This window comes from Carcharodon carcharias, chromosome 1 (genome assembly GCF_017639515.1).
Source record: "Carcharodon carcharias isolate sCarCar2 chromosome 1, sCarCar2.pri, whole genome shotgun sequence".
In the NCBI taxonomy this organism is placed as follows: Eukaryota; Metazoa; Chordata; class Chondrichthyes; order Lamniformes; family Lamnidae; genus Carcharodon; species Carcharodon carcharias.
The window spans coordinates 205,477,156-205,493,805 of NC_054467.1; positions in this window are offsets into that span (position 1 = coordinate 205,477,156).

Sequence of the window (16,650 nt, forward strand, 5' to 3'; positions counted from 1 at the left end):
CTGTGCGGTGGTCACCCCTGCTGATAATTTCATGGACAGATTCATCTGTGGCAGGCAGGTTGGTTGGAATGAGGTCAAGTATATCTTTCCCCCTCGTTGGTTCCTTCACCACCTGTCGCAGACCCAGTCTAGCAGCTATGTCATTTAGGACTCAGCCAACTTGGTCTATGGTGGTGCCACCGTACCACTCTTGGTGATGGACATTGAAGTCCCCCACCCAGGGTGCATTCTGCACCCTTGCCAACTTCAGTGCTTCCTCCAAGTGGTGTTCATCAGCTGAGGGAGGGTGGTTGTGGTAATCAGCAGGAAGTTGCCATGCTTGACCTGATGCAATTAGACTTCATGGGGTCGAGAGTAGATACTGAGGTCTCCCAGGGCAACTCCCTCCCAACTATGTATCACTGTGTCGCCACCTTTGCTGGATCTGTCCTGCCGGTGGGACAGGACATACTCGGGTATAGTGATGGTGGTGTCTGGGACATTGTCTCTAAGGTATGATTCCATGAGTTTGACTGTGTCAGGTTGTTGCATGAATATTCTGTGAGATAGCTCTCTCAATTTTGGCACAAGCCCCCAGGTGTTAGTAAGGAGGGCTTTGCAGGGTCGATAGGGCTGAGTTTGCCATTGTTGTTTCCGATGCCTAGGTCGACGCCAGGTTGACTGTCCAGTTTCATTCTTTTTGACTTGTTTTTAGTGATCTGGTACAACTGAGTGGTTTGCTAGGCCATTTCAGAGGGCAATTTAAGAGTCAACCACATTGCTGTGGATCTGGAGTCACATGTAGGCCAGGCCAGGTAAGGATGGAAGTTTTTACGACAATCGACACAGTTTCATGGTCTTTATTAGACTCTTAATTCCAGATATTTTATTGAATTCAAAGTTCACCATTTGCTGTGGTGGGATTCACACCCAGGTCCCCAGGGCATTACATCAGGTCTCTGGATTACTCATCTAGTGACAATACCACTACGCCATTGCCTCCCCTGGAATAAGGCCTAATAAGTTCATGTTTGTTAACTGCTGAGTCCTGGAGGTGTCCCATCACTGTTGTCTCTCTGAATCCATGAAGAAGACTATTCTTAGTTCTCTTCTTCCAGGTGTAACCATCAACAAGGAATGGGGCAAAGTTCAGATCAAGTATCAAAGTGTAGATTTGGTCCTGATGCCGTTAATCAAATGGATTGGCTGTCTCAATCTTCCCTAAGCACCACTGCTCTAGTGTCCACAACCTGTGTTTTCCATAATTTTTGCTGTTACTGTACCACAACACTGTGGGCTCAGCAGAGGTCCATACACATGTGTACTTGCCAGATAAGTCCACCAATTTCCTTTGATAAGAGGCATGAAAATGTTCTGTGCTGCCATGACTCCAATGGGCTGTGTTTACCTTTAAGTTGGCACATAATCAAAATTTTAGTGTTTAAGTGGAAATGCCGAGTATTTAATGCAACCTCAAAATTGAGCTATAAAAGCAGCAATGCAAAATGGACACACCCACATAGCAACGGGCTCTCAGCACCAGAGTGCAATAACATATAGTGCTGCTGTTTGTAGGAGTTTGCTGAGGGCAATATACCTCTTGCGTTTCCTACATTACATCAGTTCAAAAAGTGCTTCTATTTTATTTGTTCATGTGATGTGGACATCGCTGGCTAGGTTAGCATTTATTTCCATCCCTAATTGCCTTTGAAAAGGTGGTAGTGATTGCCTTCTTGAACGACCGCAGGTCCTGTGATGTAAGTACAGCCACAGTGCTGATAAGGAGGATTTTGACCCAGCAACAGTGAAGGAAGGGCGGTTTATTTCCAAGTCAGGATGGTGAGTGGCTTGGAGGTGGTGGTGTTCCCATCTAGCTGTTGCCCTTGTCTTACTCAATGGTAGTGGCCATGGGTTTGGAAGGTACTGTCTAAGGAGCCTTGCTGAATTGCTGCAGTGCATCTTGTAGATGGCCCACACTGCTGCCACTGTGTGTTGGTGGTGGAGGGAGTAAATGTTTGTGGATGGGGTGCCAATCAAGCAGGCTTCTTTATCTTGGATGATGCTAAGCTTCTTGAATGTTGTGGGAGCTGCACTCATTGAGTCAAGTGGGGAGTATTCCATCACACTCCTCACTTGTGCCTTGTAAATGGTGGACAGGCTTTGGGGAGTTAGGAGATGAGTTATTCACCATGGGAGTCCTTGCCTCTGACCTGCACTTGCAGTACATTATTTATATGGCGAGTCCAGTTCAGTTTCAGTACAGCCATATAAGTTGCTTGCAAAGAGCTTTAAGACATTGGTTGTGACAAGTGCGATGTAAATGCAAGACCTTCTTTTCTTCAGTGAAATCTGCTGGAAAAGCACACATTTATGGACATTATGGAGGATCGGGTTGAATTTTACTATGTTGCAAAAGCAAAATACTGGAGATGCTGGAAATCTGAAATGAAACCAGAAAATGGTGGAAATACTCATAAGGCTAGGCAGCTGGTTCATCAAATTTTCTCTCCTACCTGCGAGAATTCCCACGGCTGGTGGGACCAGAAAATCCCACCCAGCATTTTAAGTCTCAGACTTATGTTGCACCCACTTCTGTAATGCAGCTGGGGTCAGGAGGCTATCCTCATGAGGGCAGAAGCCCCATCCTTCAGGGCATGTGCTCCATCAGAACATCCATGTCATTATGTCTAAACATATGAACTAATAGCCAATATTTGAACATTCTGATAATGTAGAAAAAATAAATCAACACTACTGTGGATATTGCGATATAACATCACAGTCAGACTTGCACAATATCAGGAGATGAGATGCCTGCCAGTTCAATGTCCTTAAGATAAGATATAATCTTCCAGCCACACATGAAAAAAAATAGCCGTTAATGTTGTTAATATTAAATATATGCAGGCACATTGTTATGCTTTTGATTTTTGCATTCACCGAAACAAAATAAGATCATAGGGACACAGGAATAGTTTTACCTCACTATCACTGACATTTTATTGCATTGCAAAAGACTCACTCATCAAAGACCACAGCCTGACTATTCTAAGAGAGAATTTTGATGGAAATCAAGTCACTGAAGTATGAAATTATTAGTCCTTTGTTGAGTATGACTGTTGCAATCCTTGGAATCTAATCTGCAATAAAAAGGTAGAAAATAGGCTCCTGAAGGTCAGGAGCAGCAGTAGAGATCAGGAGAAAGGAATAAGTGCCTTGATTGAATATTGGGTGATGAGGTACAATTGAATGTCTGTGGAAAATGGATGATTTAGATCGTTCAAGTTAGTGGAATAGCTTGAAAGTTTTCAGAATATCTGAAGACTCGTCATACATATGCTCCAATAGCTTTTATGTAGGGAGGACTCTAAGAGGTGCTGTAGTAGAGTACTTACTCTCCAGAAATGAAATTAAGTTCACAGGCTACTTGTCTCAGGAGTGACAGGTTCTACTAAATCACTGAAGCATTTGATTAAGGCACTGGAGATGAGGAAACTGGCTCTGGAGGTTGTAACTTCAACTCACCTCTGAGTTACTGCCTATTATGGGGTGAGTATTGGGTTGGTATATGAAGGTAAATGTGTTCTTAAAGGATAATGCCTCTGATCTACCACACTAAACCTGGACTAAAATTCTGATCCCCCAACAAAATCACCTCTTTCTCTAAGGCCCATCATGTGTCTGTTCTGCCATATAAAAATGGCTCAAAGGGGTGCAGCTACTACATCTGACCCATTCCATCTATTTTGCCTCAACTGCATCCCCTTCAGCTTCCCAAATAATTGCTGCCACTATATCAGTAGTGATAACATTTCATGCTTTTTTATCTATAATAATAACTATTGATAGGATCTTTGAGTAGCTGCCTTTTGTTGTGCTACTGCAATCCTGATGGGCCAGGAAAAGTGCACTGGAGCTACCAAGAGTGAATAGGCCTATAAAGATTTTACGTTATAATAAAGGAAAATCTAAAGTTAAAAACAAAATTGATGCTGCAAAACATCCCTTAAATGGGGAGCACATTGAGGAGGTCACTTTGGGTGCTCATCATGAAGATTGGTGTTTCTGCATAGAGAAATTTTTTGAGTGCTTTGGTGCTTTAGGCAGGAAGTTTGCTGTTAGTGTTACCCTGTTGCTGCTCAATGTGCTAGTTTGCAACCCAAACATTCATTATTTGATGGGAATTCCTTCACATTGAAGTTGTGAACAGGAGGCTAGATTGAAGGCTATCAGAGTCACACATCACTGAAGGTATCTTTTTCCTATTGAAAAACAACCACTCACCAGGGTCTACAGCACAACAAGGGCTTATTAAGGCACCTAACAGCCTGAGGAGGTCGCATGAGAGGCATGCGGCTAACTGCTGGAGCAAGGAGAGCAAAAACGAGAGCTCAGAATAAAGAAAGGCTGATTCACTTCACACCTGCCTTTTTTCCCATGACAAAGATTCACAAGGTCCTTCACTTTCCAAGACAGGGAAAATGGATTTTCCAAGCCCTGTCAATATCCAATTCACAAAAGTTCAAAGCAGATGCAAAAGTGAATTCAGAACTCTATGGTCAGCAATTTATTTGGAGCTGCACCCACTCTAGCAAATGGGTTTCAACCAGACTTGTGGCACAACAATCGTTTTTGAGCAGAAGCAGCTTTGAGGGAATTCTAAGCCTATCTGATCAAGACATGTTTACTTTAAACATTAAACAATAACATTCATCAGGGTGTTCCACAAAAAAAAATCTATTCTCCATTTCTGTAACCACTTTTAATACTGTAAATATTTTTGGGCCAGCTATCTTAATTGCTTGTGTTCCTTAAGTACTATTCCTATGCAGTGCTACAGACTGGCATGAGTTTGAGGGCTGGGTAGTTGGGATGGTTCCCCTGAAGCCTTAGAGATCTGAGGTAAGTTGCCAGAATGAAATTGATTGAATTGTTTCTCTAAGGCAGCAGTTTGATGTGAAAGGCAAAAGATCTTGATTAGTTCTGGAGAGACTAATATTTTCTCTTGAAGAAGCAGCAGTGTATAACTGCATAGTAATGCTCTAAGAAAGCACAAGAAATCAACACTACAAATGATGATCTTTGCCCAGCAGGGTGAGTGTAGTAAACCTCACTCTTTACTAGAGCTTGAGCAGGCCTAAAATGTGCTCTGAAAGGCCCAGGTTGCATCCAAACATCAATATGATAATGATCAGAAAATATGTTTTAGTAATGTTGGTTGAGGGATAAGTATTGACCAAGATACTGGGGAGAACCCCCCTGGGCTCTTCTGCAATTTAGTACATGGGATCTTTTGAGAGGGCAGATGGGCCTCAGTTTCAAGTCACATCCAAAGGCAGGATTCTGAATTCAATGGAGTGTGCATAGCTTTCCTGGCCTTCCTGGAACTCAGCAGGGCAAAGAAAGTAAGTGAGGTTTGACAGGGTTCAGCAGCTGACAGGCAAGAAATGCTTAAAATACAGAGATTTGACACCTGCTTTCTTGCCTAAATGAAAAGCTTTGTTTTGCTTTTGATCTTTGCTTTCCGGCTGTCAATGATCATATCAGCATGGGAGCCGCTTCTGCAGCTTTACCTTCGACCTCAGGTGAGGAACAGGATGAACAGCAGCAGCAACACCAACAGCAGTAGAAACACGAGCCACCTTTTCATCAACAACTTGCCACCCCATAGGATAGAGAGGGTTAGCATGGAACAGCTTGCAGGAGGTTGTCCACTGAATGAGCGTATACAGTCAGAGAATAAGCTTCCTGGATATGCAAAAATGCCTTTCATTTAGGCAAGGAAGCAGGGCTCAGATCTCTGTATTTAAAACATTTCTTGCCTGTCAGTTGCTGAACCTTGTCCTGGATATGACTGAGCATCAATACGTCAGGAGGCTAGAGTTTCCTGTCAGGTGGTCACTGATATTTTCAGCCTCCTGGAAGAAGACCTCCTGCTAGGTGTACCAGGTAGGCAAGCAAGCCAGCCCAGTATGGTCAAGGTCACCACAGCTTTTAATTTTTTTCCCCTGAATGTTGTGCAATCATCATCATCCTTATGATGGAAGGAAGGTCATTGATGAAGCAGCTGAAGATGGTTGGGCCTAGGACACTAACCTAAGAAACGCCTGTAGTGATGTCCTGGGGCTGAGGTAATTGGCCTCCAATAACCACAACCATCTTCCTTTGTTCTAGGCATGACTCCAACCAGCGGAGAGTTCCCACCCCCCACCCCTGCCCCGATTCCCATTGAAATAGTTGTTTGGTAGTACAGCAATTGAGTATTGCTGAAAAAAGATATTTTGTTCTGATTGTATCAAACATGTCCCTACCATTTTTCGCAATGGGCAAGGCACAGACTGTTAACTGTCAGTCACTATTAACTGTTGCAATACCTCTACCAATAAGAGCCAACTTGCCTACCAATCAGCATTCTCTTCATATACAGTATAAAGTTGTTAATTCCCCTGACCTTGGTATTCTTGTGATTGTCCTGATGTGTGCAAGATGAAAAACTTCTACAAGATGTCTTTTCTCAGAAATACTCAGATTCCCTTTGATTTCAGTTTTATTAGGGCTCCTTTGATGCCACACTTGGTCAAATGCTGACTTGATGTCAAGGGCAGTCACCCTCACCTCACCTCGGGAGTTCAGCTCTTTGGTCCATGTTAGGACCAAGGCTGTAATGACGTCAGGAGTTGAAAGACGCTGATGAAACCCAAACTGGGTGTCAGTGAACAGGTTATTGCTGAGTAAGTTCCAATTGACAACACTGTCGATGACCCTTTTAGTAATGATTGAGAGTAGACTGATGGGCCAGCAGTTGGCTGGGTTGGATTTGTCCTGCTTTTTGTGGACAGGGCGTGCTTGGGCAATTTTTCACATTAATTGGTAGATGCCAATGTTATAGTTGCACTGGAACAGCTTGGCTAGTGGCATGACAAGTTCTGGAGCACATGTCTTCAGTACTATTACTGGAATGTTGTTAGGACCCATAGCCTTTTCAGTATACAAAGCCTTCAGCCATTTCTTGATATCATGCGGAGTGAATTGAATTGGCTGAAGACTGGCATCTGTGATGCTGGGGTCCTCAGACAGAGACCTAGATGGATCATCCAGTCGGCACTCCTGGCTGAAAATTGTTGCAAATGTTTGAGCCTTCTCTTTTGCACTGATGTGTTGGGCTCCTCCATCATTGAGGATGGGGATATTTGTGGAGTCTCCTCCTCCTGTTACATGTTTAATTGTCCACCACCATTCAAGAATGGACGTGGTGGGATTGCAGAGCTTAGATCTGATCCATTGGGGAATCGCTTAGCCCTGTGAAGCACATGCTACTGCCAATGTTTGACACACAAGTAGTCCTGTGTTTTAGCTTCACCAGCTGACATCTGATTTTTAAGTATGCCTGGTGTTGCTGCTTCCAGCATTCCCTCCTACAATCTTCATTGAAATGGATGCACAAGCCCCCAGATGTTATTAAGGAGACTTTACCATTATCATTTCTGGTGTCTGCCCGGTTTCATTTCTTATCAAATTTTCTGTAGCAGTTTGATACATCTGAATGGCTTAATAAACCATTTCAGAGGACAGTTAAGAGTCAATCAAGTTCTGTCAGTCTGGAATCCAATGTAGTCCAGACTGGGTAAGGATAGCAGATTTCCTTCCCTAAAGGGCATTAGTGAGCAAGATGTGTTTTCACAAGAATTAACAATGGTTACCATTACTGAGACTAGTTTATTTTTTTTTTTAAATTCCAGTTTTATTAATTGAATTTAAATTCCCAGCTGCCATAGTGAGATTTGAACCCAAGTCTCCAGGGCATTAACTTGGATCTCTGGATTACTAGCCCAGTGACATTACCACTACACCATCAGTTCCCCCACAACAGGGCATATGATCAGAAGTTCCCAGGCTGCAGTTCACAGCTGCCTTAAGCAGATGATCAATGCTTTATTTGCTAGGCTCAAGCAGTACATCATCTTCCCCACTGACTTCAGCCATCAACAGGAGAGAACACATTGCTTTGGAACAGTGGCTGGCTTCCCTCACATGCAGAGAGTGATTGACTGAACATACGTGGTCAGCGGGGCATCAGAACATGAGCCAGCAACATTCATCAACAAAAAGTATAGCACTCTATTAACGTACAGCTAGTGGCTGATCACAGGAACAACATCATGCTGGTCTGTGCAAGGTATCCAGGGAGCTGCTTCAATGCTTTTATAGTCAGGGCTGAATTTTAACACTCAGACCCACTTGCAGCAGAGGATGCCAGCAGCATGTCAGGAACCCAAATGTTTCAGCAGCCTGCTTGTCAATGGCTTTTTAAGCCAGCCACTGCATTTGCATCTGACCTCCAGGTTTTCAACTAGTTAGATTGAAGGGGTGCGATGAAGATCTGCTTCAGCTTCTTTCAACTCAAATATTTAAAGGAACACCACAAGGATTACAGACGCGTGCCAACAGGGTTAAAACCTGCAGAGGTGGTAATGAAACACCACTGCAGTGATTCATTTCTGGACATGATGCTGCAGACTGAAATGGCCCTTGTGAGATTCTGTTCAGATTCAAAATAATTGGCAAAAGGAGTAAGTGAGATGTGAGGGAAAGGTTTTTTCAACCAGAGGGTGGTTGGAATCTTGCACAAACTTCCTGAAAGGGTGATGGAGGCAGGTTTGATCGAGGTATTCAAAAAGGAATTGGATTGCTATATGCAAAGTGATGGGAATAAGGCAGGGGAGTGGGACTAGGTGGAATGCTTTTTCGGAGAGCCAGTGCAGACTTGATGGGCCGAATGGACTCCTTCTGCACTGTAAAGATTCTGTGATTCTGTTCCCTACAGATGGGAGGAAGAAGGCAGCCACTAGAAACAAGCAAATGGCATTGGAAATGGCAGATGAGATCAGTAGCAGGGGTATGATGCCTTTCTCCCAGATACAGTGCAGCAAGAGGTTTGATAACCTGTTCATAGAATGGTAGGATCCTAGAATTGTTACAGCACAGAAGGAGGCTATTTAGCCTGTGAAGCCTGCTATGTTATTACATAGGATGTACAGCACAGAAACAGGCCATTCAGCCCAACCAGTCCATGCCTCCTCCCATTCTTTTTCAACTCACTCTCCCCAGAATCATCTATTCCCTCCTCCATCATATCCACCATCTACCACCTTAAAGATACGCCCAGCACAATGGCAGGAGTGTGTAGCATCTACAAAATGCACTGTATAGCTCACAAAGGCTCCTTCAACAGTACCTTACAAACCTGTGACCACTACTAAAGACAAGGACAGCAGATGCATGGAAGCAACATCACCTGCAAGTTCCCTCTAAGCCACACACCATCCTGACTTGGAGCTATATTACCATCCCTTCACCGTTGCTGAGTCAAAATCCTGGAACTCACTTCCTAACATCACTGGGAGTGTACCTGTGCCACATGGACTGCAGCGGTTCAAGAAGGCGGATCACCACTACCTCCTCCTCAAGGGCAATAAACGTTGGTCTTGCCAGTGATGCCCAAATCCCCGAACAAACATAAAAATGTATCTAATCTCCCCATAAATGCACCAATGCTATTCACCTAAACTTCTTATGGTAAAGGGAGCTCCACATTCTCACAACTCTGTGGGGAAAGGTTTTCTGAATTTCTGATTTGATTTCCCAGTAACTACCTTGTGATGATGACCTCTAGTTTTGCTCTTCATTACAAGTGGAAACACTGTGTGTTCGTTCTATAAAAAACTTTCATTATTTTAAAGGCCTCCTTTAGGTCACCCCTCAGCCTTCTCAAGGCTCAGCCTGTTCATCCTTTCCTGCTAAATGTAACCTTGAAGTTCTGCTCTCATCTTTTTTCACCCTTTCCAGTTCCTCTATCCTTTTTATAAAATGGCGAGCAGTACGCCAACTGATATAAGATCTGAAGAGGCTTGACTGTGTAGACCCTGGCTGGTTGTTTCCCCAGGCTGGGCAATCTAAAACATGGGGACACAGTCTCACAATAAGAGGCCAATCATTTAGGACTGAGAAAAATTACTTTACTCAAAGGATTAAGAACAAAGAACAAAGAAAAGTTCAGCACAGGAACAGGCCCTTCGGCCCTCCAAGCCTGCGCCGGTCATATTGCCCGTCAAACTAAAATATTTTGCACTTCCGGGGTCCGTATCCCTCTATTCCCATCCTATTTATGTATTTGTCAAGCTGCATCTTAAACACCACTATCGTACCTGCTTCCACCACCTCCTCTGGCAGCGAATTCCAGACACTCACTACCCTCTGTGTAAAAAACTTGCCCCGCACATCTCCTCTAAAGTTTTCTCCTCTGTCCTTAAATCTATGTTCCCTAGTAATTGACTCTTCCACCCTGGGAAAAAGCTTCTGACTATCTACTATCCATGCCACTCATAATTTTGTAAACTTCTATCAAGTCGCCCCTCAATCTCTGTCACTCTAGTGAGAACAATCTGAGTTTCTCCAACCTCTCCTCATAACTAATAGCCTCCAGATCATGCAGCATCCTGGCAAACCTCCTCTGCACCCTCTCCAATGCCTCCATATCCTTCTGGTAATGTGGCGACCAGAATTGCACGCAATATTCCAAGTGTGGCCTAACACAGGTTCTATACAGCTGCAGCATGACTTCCCAGCTTTTATACTCAATATCCCTGCCCGATGAAGGCAAGTATGCCATATGCCTTCCTGACAACCTTATCCACCTGCGTTGCCACTTTCAGTGACCTGTGGACCTGTACACCCAGATCCCTCTGCCCGTCGATGCACTTAAGGGTTCTGCCATTTACTGTATAATTCCTACCTGTATTAGACCTTCCAAAATGCATTACCTCGCATTTGTCCAGATTAAACTCCATCTGCCATTGTAAATCCTCGGAATTCTCTGCCCCAGAGAGTTGTGGATGCTCCATCATTGAATACATTTAAGGCTGGGATAGACAGATTTTTGATCTCTCAGGGAATCAATGGATATGGGGAGCAGGCTGGAAAATGGAGCTGAAGCCCAAGATCAGCCATGATAGTATTGAATGGCGAAGCAGTCTCGATGGGCTATGTGGTCTACTCCTGCTCCTATCTCTTGTGTTCTTGTTTCCTAACCAATATTCATTCCAGGTTTAACATAACTTCTTTAATTTTCAATTCTAACTCTCCAGAAATAAACCCAAGTGCTTAATTGATTTGCTTTTTAAAGTGGCCTTATTAATCTGTTAGCTACTTTTAATTATTTCTGTGTTCAAAAGAAGGAAAAACTTGCATTTATATATCGGTCCATCTTTCACAATCTCAGGACGCCCCAAAGTGCTATATGGCTAATGAAATACTTTTGAAATGTGGTACTGTTGTAATGTATGAAGCATAGAAGCTGTAGCTCAGACATTGAGTATGTTCAAGACTGAGATCGATAGATTTTTTGGCACAAAGTGAATGAATGCATCAATGGGGATAGGGTGGGAATGTATTGGTGCATAAGTCAGCCATCAGTTTATTAAATGGCAAAGAAGGCTTGAGGGGCCGTATTATAATGATACAATACCTTGGACTTATTTACTGCACAAGACACAAGGCATTAATTACTCTTAAAGGATTTGGTAAACACTTTGTGGATTCATTTATTGAGACTAGGCACATGGGAACAGCTATACATAGGTATGAAGCTTGAAGACATCAGAGCTGTATGTGTGTGCTCTGCTCAAAGCAAAAGTAAGACTGGATCATATGACATGTGTCCATTCTTGCAACATCATGCTGCTATGCCTTAAAGGTATTATACAATAAAACCCCTGCTGTCTTTCTGCAAACAGAACAATTTTGTTAATTCCATTCCCAAACCCTGTCCCCGTAGCTCTGATTTTTTTTCCCCTTCAGCTGCATATCCAATTCCCTTTTCAAATCCACAATTGATTCTGCCTCCACCACCCTTTCAGGCAGTACATTCCAGGTCATAACCATTCACTGCATTTGGACAGGGCAGAAAAAGTAAGTGGAACAACACATTCAATAAAACCCTTCGCTTTGCCTTCCCAAGCCTTATCTTGAACATCACTCCTCATACCAACACACTTTGCCGGGACATTCATTGTGAGGCATTGCCTCCAATCATCAATGAACCAGATACCACTCACCACACTCAACCTCAACTTAATACAATGTAACACCCATCCCTCACAGTGATTCTCCACAAGGGTCCTTGTAACCATTCAAAACATTTTGCTTCTCTCATAACTCTCTTCCTTCCCTTTCAGGAAAAGAGAGCTCAGTGCACCTGGGAGAAATGCGGAACCAAAGGGGGTACCAGGCACTCATTTTTTTTTTATTCATCCATGGGATGTGGGCTTTGCTGGCTGGGCCAGCATTTATTGTCCATCCCTAGTTGCTCTTGAGAAGGTGGTGGTGAGCTGCCTTCTTGATCCACTGCAGCCCATGTGGTGTGGGTGCACCCACAGCGCTGTTAGGAAGGGAGTTCCTGGCTTTTGACCCAGCAACAGTGAAGGAATGGTGGTATATTTCCAAGCCAGGATGGTAAGTGGCTTGGAGGGAGACTCCAAGGTCATGGTGTTCCCATTTATCTGCTGCCCTTGTCCCTCTAGATGGTAGTGATCGTGGGTTTGGAAGGTGCTGGCGAAGGAGCCTTGGTGAATTTCTGCAGTGTGGATGGTACACACTACTACCACTGTGTGTCAGTGGAGGAGGGAGTGAATGTTTGTGCATGTGATGCCAATCAAGTGGGCTGCTTTGTCCTGGATGATGCCAAGCTTCTTGAATGTTGTGGGAGCTGCACTCATCCAGGCAAGTATTCCATCACACTCCTGACTTGTGCCTAGTAGACGGTGGACAGGCCTTGGGGAGTCAGGAGGTGAGTTACTTGTCGCACGATTCCTAGCCTCTGACTTTCTCTCTCTCTCTTAACAGCTGGCCAAGTCCTATAGGATATAACTGCTAGACTGAGTTTGCGGCAGGTGGTGAGAGAAACAGCAAGAGGGAAAAACATACTTCGATTCATTCCATGTGATATCAAGAAATGCCTGAAGGCACTGGATACTGCAAAAGCTATGGTCTTGACATTCTAGCAAAATTACTTAAGCTACAGGAATAGCACCCCCCCTAGCATGATGTGTGGTGCAAGGTTTTTTTTGCAAAAATATACTTTATTCATAAAATATCTTCAACAATATTTGAAACCATTTCAAAATCAACACTAAAAAAGTACAATCAGGTTCAACTTTTACAACGTGTATCACGAAATGCAGCAATACAATAAATTAATATTACAATCATTTGCAGACATTCATTTTGAGCTGTACAGCCCGAGGGGATTTAAACAGTTCCCAGTCCCTTGGTGTACTGTGGCAGAAAGGTCTTCCCCATTGCGCCTTTGCGACAGCTGCCCCAAGCTTTAATGCGTCCCTCAGCACGTAGTCCTGGACTTTGGATTGTGCCAGTCTGCAACACTCAGTCGGGGACAACTCTTTGCACTGGAAGACCAACAAGTTTCAGGCAGACCAAAGGGTGTCTTTCACCGAGTTGATGATCCTCCAGCTGCAGTTGATGTTAGTCTCAGTGTGTTCCCCTGGGAACAGCCCATAGAGCACAGAGTCCTGTGTCACAGAACTACTCGGGATGAACCTCGACAGAAACCATTGCATCTCTCTCCAGAACTTTTTGCAAAGGCACAATCTACAAGGAGGTGGACAACGGTCTCTTCCTCACTACAGCCATCTTGAGGGCAATGTGCCAAGGGGGTGAGACTCCTGGCGTGTAGGAAGGATCTGATGGGGAGGGCCTTTCTCACCACCAGCCAAGCTATGCCTTGGTGCTTTTTGGAAAGTTCTGGCGATGAGGCATTCTGCCAAATGACTTTGACAGTCTGCTCGGGGAACCATCCCACAGGATCCACCCTCTCCTTTTCTCACAGGGCCTCTAAGACGTTACGTGCCGACCACTGCCTGATGGACTTGTGGTCAAAACATATTTCTCTGCATAAATTTTTCCACGAGGGACAGGTGGTACGGCACGGTCCAACTACTTGGAGCATTCCGCGGCACGTGGCCAGACCCATTCTTCGCAACACCGGGGACAGGTAGAGCCTCAGCACGTTGTGACACTTGGTGTTTTTGTACTGAGGGTCTACGCACTGCTTGATGCAGCCACACACAAAGGTGGCCATCAGTATGAGGGCAATGTCGGGCACGTTTTTTTCCCCCTTTATCTAGAGGTTTGTACATTGCGTCCCTGCAGACACAATCCATTTTCGACCTCCAGATAAAGCTCGAGTAATCGACCCAACGCAGGAGTGTGGAAAGGGCCAGAATTGCGCCACTTACAGCAACAGCGAGACCTTGGACAGAATCTTATAGTCCACGTTCCACAGTAAAATGGGTCACCAATTTCTAATTTCCTCCCTTTCCCCCTTGTGCTTGTAGGTGAGGGTGTTGATGCCTTTCCTCATGGATTCTGACATACTGCTGGCCAGGAGCATACTCTCATACACTTTTAGCAGGTCCGGGCCGATCCAGTCCCACAGAGCCGAATACAACTCCGCCGGCAAGCCGTCGCTTCCGGGAGTTTAACTCTTCTTGAAGGACTCAAGGGCTTTAGTCAGTTCGTCAGGGATTAGCAGTTTGTCTAGGCTCTCCCGCGTACTGTCGTCTAAGACCTCTGTGATAGAGGACAGGAAGGACTGGGAGGCCGTACTGTCTGTGGGCTTTTCCTCATACAATCCAGCATAAAAAGATTTGCTGATCCTCAAAATGTTGGACTGTGATGACTTTACTGAGCCATCTTCTTCCTTCAGGCTGCTGATCACAGAGCTCTCTCTGTGTACTTTTTGGAAGAAGAAACATGAGCAGTCTCATCCTGCTCCACGGAGCAGACTCTGGAACGGAAGATGATCTTGGAGGCCTCCGAGGCAAAGAGCGAGGCTTGCTGGTTCTTCACCTCTTCGAGTTCCTCCTTGACATCGACCCCCATCGACTGCATCTGGAGCAGATTCTGCATGTTTTTCTGGAGTCGGGACATTTCCCTCTGTTCCTTTCTAGCTTTCTGGGTGCCTTTGAGGATGAAAAACCTCTTGATGTTTCCCTTGATCGCATCCCACCAGTGTGTCAGGGTCTCAAAGAGGGGTTTCACGATTCTCCAACCTTTGTAATCCCTCTTGAGCTCCTCAATGTTCTCTGGGGTCAGCAGTTGCACGTTTAGCTTCCATGCCCCCCTGGCCACCCTCTAGTCCTTCTCTAAGTGGCAGTCAACCAGTAGGAGGCAGTGGTCAGAGATAAACACCGGCTTGATGTCGGTGGATCTGACTGCGAATGCACAGGACACAAACGGGAAGTCTATCTTGGAATGGAATGATCCCGTCTGGCCGCGACCAGGTGTATCTATGCTGCGCTCCATCTACAGGGTTGCTGAAGACATCGTGAGCCTTGACATCCTTAACTGTTTCCATCAGGGATCTGGACGTAGCGTCCAATCTGCTGTCGGCCCTGCTGGATCGTCCAGCCGCATCGATGATGCAGTTGAAGTCACCACCCAGAATGACCGGCCTGGAGGTCGCCAGCAGCAGTGGGAGCTGCTGAAAAACCTCCAGCCGGTCGGCTTTTTGTGACGGGGCATACACGTTAATTAACCGGAGTGGAGCATTCTTGTACATTACGTCTGCTACGAGGAGGCGCCCGCCTACCACCTCCTTAACCTGGGAGACAGTGAAGTTGCCTCCCTGCAGCAGAATCCCCAGGCCGGAGGAACAAGAGTCGTTTCCGCCCGACCAGATCGATGGCCCTTGGGAGCACCATCGTGACCATTGCCTGTAGGAGCTGAGGTGCGGTATCGCACACTCCTGCAGAAACAACAGGTCAGCTTTGACCTTGGCAAGTTAGTCCAAGGTCGCAACACATCACGTATTAGATTTAATGCTACGCACATTTATGGATATAATCTTTAAACCCATTTTAAAGCATTTATTCTGTTACCAAACCTGTTGTCTCTGAGTGTCCCAGACCTTTGGTCTGCTCCTTCATACCCATAGTGTGCGCAAATTGCCTCACTTTGGATGGGCTGAGGAAATCCCCATTGGCAGTGTTCTGCTCAGGTGGCATCTGGGGTTTTGTGCAGAGAGCAGGATTTGAAATGACCTTTGTTGGAGAAGCTTCTCCAATCCTCTCCCCCTCTGGGGCGTTGCTGCTCCCGGCTTCCCAGAGCTGGGGTGCACTGAGCGCCTCACTACTCCCAGATTCCTGGGGTTGTGGTGCGCTGGCCTCTTCGGGTTGTGGGCAAAGTTGGATGCCCTGGTCTCCTCATTGTCTCCAATGTTCTGGAACTCGGGTGTCTCATCCTCCAACTCCCTAGAGCTTTGCTGCTTCTTCTGTCGGTGCCGCCCTGGCCCTTCCTCGTCTGAAGAGCAGCTGCCCTCGTAATCCGTGTCGGATGGGAGACGGATTGCCACATGTTTGGGAAGTGGTTTGGTCGATTCTTAGCCTCTTCTTCCTTTTGGCTCTCCTCACCAGCAGCCACTCCCCCTACTGATTTTCCGCTGCTGCCTCCCCCTCCTCCATTGATTCACTCTTCTGAGGAGTGGGAGGTTCAGGGGGCAGTGCTGTTGACTGGCTGTCTGTTGCCTCAATCTTTTCCTCCACCTTGTCTCTCTCTGTGTCCTCCTTTGTCCCTGGGGGCCTTGGTGGCTGGAGT